Here is a 7,689-nt window from a genome sequence, read left to right as displayed (position 1 = left end):
CTTCCGGAAATCAACCGCGTCAAGTCCCAGTTGTCGGACGCATTCGAAATGAAGGACCTGGGGGACCTCCATTATTTTCTTGGGATTGAAGTGATCCGAACCCCCGACGGCATATTGCTCTCACAACGACATTACGTGTTGAATATGCTGTATAAGTTCGGCATGTCGGATTGCCAACTTGTCTCCACACCCTTGGATTGGAACCAGAAGCTCTGTCCCAACTCCGGACCGACCTACAATGAGAAACGGTTCCGACAGGTTGCCGGAAGCCTGATCTACTTAACCATCACCCGACCCGACATCAGCTATCCGGTCGGCATGGTGAGTCAGTTCATGCAGAAGCCGACCGTGGAGCACCTTCAGTGCGCGCAAAGAATATTACGGTATGTCAGCGGCACTAAGGACCGGGGACTGCTATACCGGCGAGGTATACCCGAAGAGCTTGCCGGTTACACAGATGCTGACCGATGCATCTGATCGCCGCTCCACTTCCGGATACATGTTCTCCATAGGTAGCGCGGCCGTTGCATGGAGCAGCAAGAAGCAGCCCACAGTGCATGGAGCAGCAAGAAGCAGCCCACAGAAGAAGCACATCGAGGTGCACTACCACTTCGTGCGTGAGCGGGTCCTGAGCGGTGAAGTTGTGTTGCAAAACAGCGCTCGGTCACAAACCGAGGAATAGGATCAACTCACAGAAAACGGGAAATACAAAGTACACGAGGACAATAGAGAGAGGAGTACACAGGATGTTTTACGTGGAAAACCCTAAATGGGAAAAACCACGGGAGTCCTCAAACTCCAACTATCACTATAAACAGAGGTGTACAATGGTGAAGCTACAAGGCAACGACCTTGAGCTCACTGTCTTCGCCACAGGCGGCAGTGATACACAGAGATGTCGACCTCTTCGTTTCTCTCCCTCTCTCTCGGCTGCTCTCACTTTGCTCTCTCGACTGAAAACATAAAAAAAATGAGCAACAACATTTAAACTGTTTGCCCTAAGTCATATTTATACACATATGACTTTCGGGCTATTTACAAATATAGCCTCAAGGGCTCTTGGCAAAACATATTCACAAATATGTCCCCGCATCCGGATCTCTCTCCGGGTACATTCGTCATCCGGCTCCGTAACCGGGGTCTTCAACATCCGGCTCCGTAGCCGGAGTCTTCAGCATCCGGCTCCGTAGTCGGGGTCTTCAGCATCCGGCTCCGTAACCGGGGTATTCATCATCCGATTCCCGGACATCCGACCATCCCATCCGGAGAGACCGTAATCCCAACAAACTCCCCCTTCACTTCGGCATGGGATGTCTCTCCAATCCGACCATTTTCCGGCATGCTTCCAGCTTGTCGGGTGTGAGTACCTTGGTCAGCATATCCTACCCGTTCTCGTCCGTGTGGATCTTCGTCAGCATGAACTCCTTGTCTTCTATCCTTTCCCGGATCCAGTGGTATCTACGCTGGATGTGCTTCGTCCGGGAGTGATAGGCCGCATTCTTCGCAAGGTGGATGGCACTCTGACTGTCGCAGTAGAGTCGGTACTCCTCCTGCCGGATACCGAGCTCTCTAATGAAGTCCTTCATCCATATTATTTCCTTGCCGGCTTCAACAGCCGCCATGTACTTCGCCTCCGTGGTTGACAACGCAACCGTCTTCTGCAGCCTCGACTGCCACGAAACAGCTCCCCCTGCATACGTCATCACATACCCTGAAGTGGACCGGCTGGTATCTTCATCAGCCGACATATCCGAATCGGTAAAGCCGTCGAGTTCGGGCTTACCGGAGCCGAATCGGAGGCACACGTTTGCCGTGCCCTTCAGGTATCGGAGTATCCACTTGACCGCGTTCCAGTGCTCTTTGCCGGGATTGCTCATGTACCGGCTCACCACTCCGACTGCGTATCCTATGTCCGGTCTTGTACACACCATTGCGTACATCAAGCTTCCGACGGCAGAGGCATATGGTACTTTCATCATGTCCTCCTTCTCAGCCTTTGTCTTGGGGCTTTGCTTGCTGGACAACTTGCAGTTTGCCGGGAGGGTTGACCCGACCGGTCTTGCTTCCGACATGTTGAACCGGTGAAGCACCTTTGTCACGTACTTCTCCTGTGACAGCCACAACTGCTTCTTCTTCCGGTTCCGGATGATGTGCATCCCTAGTATTTGCCTCGCCGGACCCAGGTCCTTCATTGAGAAAGTTCGGTGAAGCGCTTTCTTCAGCATCCGTATCTTGGCCTGGTCCCGTCCGACGATCAACATGTCGTCCACGTACAGGAGGAGTATTAGAAAGTCTCCTCCTTCGAACTTCTTCACAAACACGCAGTGATCGGACTGCGTTTTGTGGTAGCCTTCGTCGGTCATGAAAGAGTCGAACTTCCGGTACCATTGCCGGGGAGCCTGCTTCAGTCCGTAAAGGCTCTTCTTCAACCGGCATACCAGGTGCTCCTTCCCTTTCTTCTCGAATCCTTCCGGTTGCTGCATGTAGATCTCTTCTTCGAGGTCACCGTGAAGGAATGCCGTCTTCACGTCCATCTGTTCTACCTCGAGGTCCACGCTTGCCGCTATGCTCAGCACCGTCCGGATGTAGGTCATCTTCACTACCGGGGCAAATATCTCGTCGAAGTCGACGCCCTTCTTCTGCTGGAACCCCTTCACTACGATCCTGGCTTTGTATCTCGGGGGGTTTCCGACATCTCCCGGTTTCAGCTTGAACACCCACTTGTTTCGAAGTGCCCGCTTTCCTTTCGGCAACTCCACAAGTTCATATGTGTGGTTCTCATGCAGGGAATCCATCTCCTCCTGCATGGCACTTAACCACCTGCGGCTATGGGTGTCAAGTTTTGCTTCTTCAAAGCTCTCCGGCTCCCCCTCGTCGGTTAGCAGCACGTGCTCTGGTTCCGGAAATCTCCGGGGGGCCCTTCTCTCTCTTAGAGGATATCTCTGTTCCGGAGCTTCGGTAACCGGCTCCTCCGTTTCCTCTTCATCCGAATCCATTTCGGGATCGGGGCCGGTTCCGGTATCAGTTTCATCTTCCTCGGCCGGTTCTGTTTCTTCACCGTCTTTGGCCGGATCCTCGAGTGCTAACCGGTCCCTTGCCGGTCGGGACTGCTCCTCGTAGAGTTGATCCTCACCGGTCGACTTGGAGCTCTTCATCTTCTTCTCCGACTCCCAGTCGGCGAGTGTCTTGTCCTCCATGAAAATGATATCTCGACTCCTGAATATCTTCTTGTCGACCGGGTCCCATACTCGGTAGCCGAACTCGTCGTCGCCGTAACCGAGGAATATGCATGGCCGGGTCTTTGGATCTAACTTTCCTCTCCGGTCCTTTGCCACATGCACGTATGCGAGACACCCGAACACCTTCAGATGCCGGTAGGACACTTCCTTACCGGTCCACACTTTCTGCGGCGTGTCTCCGTCCAAAGGTACTGAGGGTGATCTATTTATCACATACGTCGCCGTCGACATTGCCTCAGCCCAAAATCCCTTGGGTAATTTCGCATGTGCTAGCATACTCCGGACCCTCTCCATTATGGTCCGGTTCATCCTCTCGGCCAACCCGTTCAGTTCCGGCGTCTTCGGCACAGTAAACTCGAGCCGGATTCCCTTCGAGCGACAGTACTCTGCGAACTGCCCCCGGTATTCCCCTCCGTTATCCGCTCGTATCGCTTTCAGCTTCTTGCCGGATTCTCTTTCCACTCTCGCGTGGAGTTCTTTGAAGACGGACAATACTTGGTCCTTTGTCTTCAACGGTGCCGTCCACAGCTTCCGGCTATGGTCATCTATGAATGTTACGAAGTACTGAGCTCCGCCATGTGACTTCGCTTCTACTTGACACACATCAGTGTGTACCAACTCCAATGGTGCGCTACGTCTCGTCGGTGGCCTTGAGTGGAAGGAGGTCCGGTTTTGCTTACCGGCCAGACAGTCGGTACACTTCCCCAGGTGTACGTGCTTTACCGGTATCAGGTTGTCATCGGCAAGCCTCTTCATCCCCTTCTCACTCATGTGGCACAGTCTCTTGTGCCATAGCTCACCGGCAGTGTCGGCTGCCACGTTCAGCTCCTCCGGACATAGCCGGGAATTCATCAGGTACAGTGTATTGACCTTCCGGGCCCGAGCCACTATCAGGCTCCCTTTGCTGAACTTCATGACACCGTTCCGGATGCTACCCGTGTAGCCTTCATCATCTAGCCTCCCGACCGAGATCAGGTTCAATCGGACCTCCGGAACGTGTCGAACATCCTTCAACAGCATCTTGCATCCGGTTGATGTCATCAGCCATACGTCTCCTATGCTGGCAATCCGGCATGTGCCTTCATTTCCCATCCGGACACAGCCGTGCTCACCGGCTGTGTAGGATGAGAAGTATTTCTTCTCCGGGGTCAGGTGGAACGACGCTCCGGAATCGACCACCCAGGTCATCTCTACACCGGCAAGGTTCAGCTCCCTCTCTTCGGTAATGAGCATTATCTCTTCTTCACTTGCCGCGAGTGCCGTCATTCCTTTCCGGTCCTGCCCTCGCCGATCCGGACCTCTCCGGTCCGTGGCTCCCCGGTATGCACCGTTTCTCTCCGGTGACTTATTCGAATCGGTGTCGTCGGCTCCGTTGTCCTTTCGGTAATGCCGACAATTCTTCCGGAAGTGCCCCGGCTTCCCACAGTGGAAACATGTGGGCCTTCCTCTTGACTGCGACCGGGTCCCCGACTTCTCCCGTCTTTGCGGACTCCGGTTCCATTGTCTTCCCCGATCTGATTTGGTAAGCAGCATCTTCGGATCGGAAACCGGTTCTTTATCTCTCCGACGCGCTTCTTCGTTCAAAATGCTTGTCTTTACCGTTTGTAGAGACAAGTTATCTTCGGTGCAGGAGGTGCTGAGAGTCACCACCAAGTTCTCCCAGCTTTCCGGCAATGTACACATCAGAATGATGGCTTGCATTGCATCCTCCAACGGGAACTTGATCGCCGCAAGCTGGTTCACGAATCCCATGAACGTGCTCACGTGTTCCACCATATTCTCGCCGTCCCGGTACTTGAGGTTCACTATCTTCCTCATCAGGGAGGTCCGGTTCAACGCATTCTTCCTCTCGTAGAGGCCCGACAGCTTCTTCCACATCTCATATGCGTTGGTGTCGTTCGCCACATGTTGTAGAACGCTTACATCGACATATTGCCGGATCGTCGCTACGGCTTTCCGGTTCAGGAGCTTCCACTCCGACTCTATTACCCCCTTGGGTATCTCGGCATTGTCGATCGGTTCATACAGGTCTCGGACGATGAGAAGGTCTTCCATCTTTATCTTCCAGTCGGCGTAGTTCTGTGAGTTCAACACCATCATGCCCGGAGGCCCACTACCGCCGCCTTCCATTTTCTGTGTTACCGTCGCTCTGATACCAATTTGTTGCAAAACAGCGCTCGGTCACAAACCGAGGAATAGGATCAACTCACAGAAAACGGGAAATACAAAGTACACGAGGACAATAGAGAGAGGAGTACACAGGATGTTTTACGTGGAAAACCCTAAATGGGAAAAACCACGGGAGTCCTCAAACTCCAACTATCACTATAAACAGAGGTGTACAATGGTGAAGCTACAAGGCAACGACCTTGAGCTCACTGTCTTCGCCACAGGCGGCGGTGATACACAGAGATGTCGACCTCTTCGTTTCTCTCCCTCTCTCTCGGCTGCTCTCACTTTGCTCTCTCGATTGAAAACATAAAAAAAATGAGCAACAACATTTAAACTGTTTGCCCTAAGTCATATTTATACACATATGACTTTCGGGCTATTTACAAATATAGCCTCAAGGGCTCTTGGCAAAACATATTCACAAATATGTCCCCGCATCCGGATCTCTCTCCGGGTACATTCGTCATCCGGCTCCGTAACCGGGGTCTTCAGCATCCGGCTCCGTAGCCGGAGTCTTCAGCATCCGGCTCCGTAGTCGGGGTCTTCAGCATCCGGTTTCGTAACCGGGGTATTCATCATCCGATTCCCGGACATCCGACCATCCCATCCGGAGGGACCGTAATCCCAACAAGTTGACCTACAGTATGTTCATACGGATCGGCAAGTTGCCGACATCTTCACCAAGCCGCTCGGATCAGACAAGTTGCAACACTTTACCGACATGCTTGGTGTTCAACATCTCGTCGTGCCGCACTTGAGGGGGAGAAGCAAGGACAAAGTCTCTACCGAAACGGGCAAAGGCCAACAAACTGTTGAACCCGTCGGTAAGAGGAGAGCCGGAAGAAGAGGAGATAAGAAGATAAAGGAAGCCGAGTCGGCGAAGGAAGTCGACACATCCGAACAGGTCGGAGCAAGCGGCTGTGAAGAAGAGTTGTGCACTCAGGAAGAGAAGTGCAAGCTGTGCGGAGGTCATCACGACGGTACTGACCATGATGCGGAGTCGAATGAAGAATTCGATTTCGGTTCACCGGCTGAAGAAGCCGAGGGAAGCATGGAGAAGGCCAAGACACGGAAGTGGTTCGATGTGGTGAGAGGCCTGAAGCCGGAAGTCGAATCGGAGTATACCGATTCGGACAAGAGCTGGAACGAGTCGGAGACAGCTGACTTGGATCAACAGATGGATCCGGATGAGACGGATCGACTGAAGACCAATGGGACACGGACACAGTGGAAGTCGATGCCATCGTGGGAGAACCGACGGATCGGCAAGCGCCGGAGTCACAACAACGTGAGTGCTGAGATGGGCCTATTGAGCAGACATGCCGACCGAGAGGGTCGAGGCACGCAGAACCAAAGGGGTCGCGGCAAACGGGACCGGACCGGACGAGGAGCGCGAGCAAGGCGGAGTGACGCCAGGAGGAGTTGGTTGAAAGAACCGACTGCCACAGAGGTCGACACTACGACCCCACCTCAGGTTGAGCTTGAGGGGGAGTGTTGAGCGGCAAGCTCAACCGGAGCCGAATCGGCTGAATAAGCCGGAGCTGGTAAGCGAGACGGATCGGGCGAAACGGATCGGTATGACGGTGAGCAACCGAACCGGCAAGCAGTGGAGGCCGGGTGCAATCCGTAACCGGCAGTCCAATCGGAAGACTAGAATAGGATAGACTACTAGGTATCTATAGTCTCGTAGTAAGTGTCAGATGCTCGTGTGACCAAGAGGACTTGTCTAAATATTGCTACTTAGCACAGTGTGTATATAGAGTCTTGATATAATTTTGAAATTACGTTCTGCTCTCTCTGTCTCTATCTCTCTGTGTGTGTGTTGTTCTCTGTTTTATGCTTCCGCAAACACTCACGTTTACAATGTCGAACGATGCCGCAAGCTGGAGCTTCACGTGGTCGATTTCGCCTAGGTTGGTGCCGGTGATGACCAAGTCATCGACATATAGTAGAATACTAACCGGTCCGAGTCGACCTTTCCGGATGAACAAGGAAGAGTCCGATTTTGACGTGACGAAGCACATCCGATGCAGTTGTTGCGTGATCTTCGCGTTCCAGGCACGCGGGGCTTGCGTCAGTCCGTAAAGGGACTTCTTCAGTCGGCATACTGCCGAGGAGTTCGTTCTGGAGGGAAATCCGGGGGGCTGTACCATGTACACTTGTTCCTCAAGGTCACCTTGTAGGAACACATTTTTTACATCCATTTGATGTAGGTGCCACCCCTTGGCCGCGGCTACTGCGAGCAAAACACGGACGGTTGTCATTTTCGCGACCGACG

This window comes from Azolla caroliniana, unplaced genomic scaffold (assembly GCF_043228905.1).
Source record: "Azolla caroliniana isolate FFs.n. ecotype wild unplaced genomic scaffold, voAzoCaro1.0.p SCAF_18, whole genome shotgun sequence".
Lineage (NCBI taxonomy): Eukaryota > Viridiplantae > Streptophyta > Polypodiopsida > Salviniales > Salviniaceae > Azolla > Azolla caroliniana.
Note: the sequence above shows the minus strand (reverse complement) of the source record.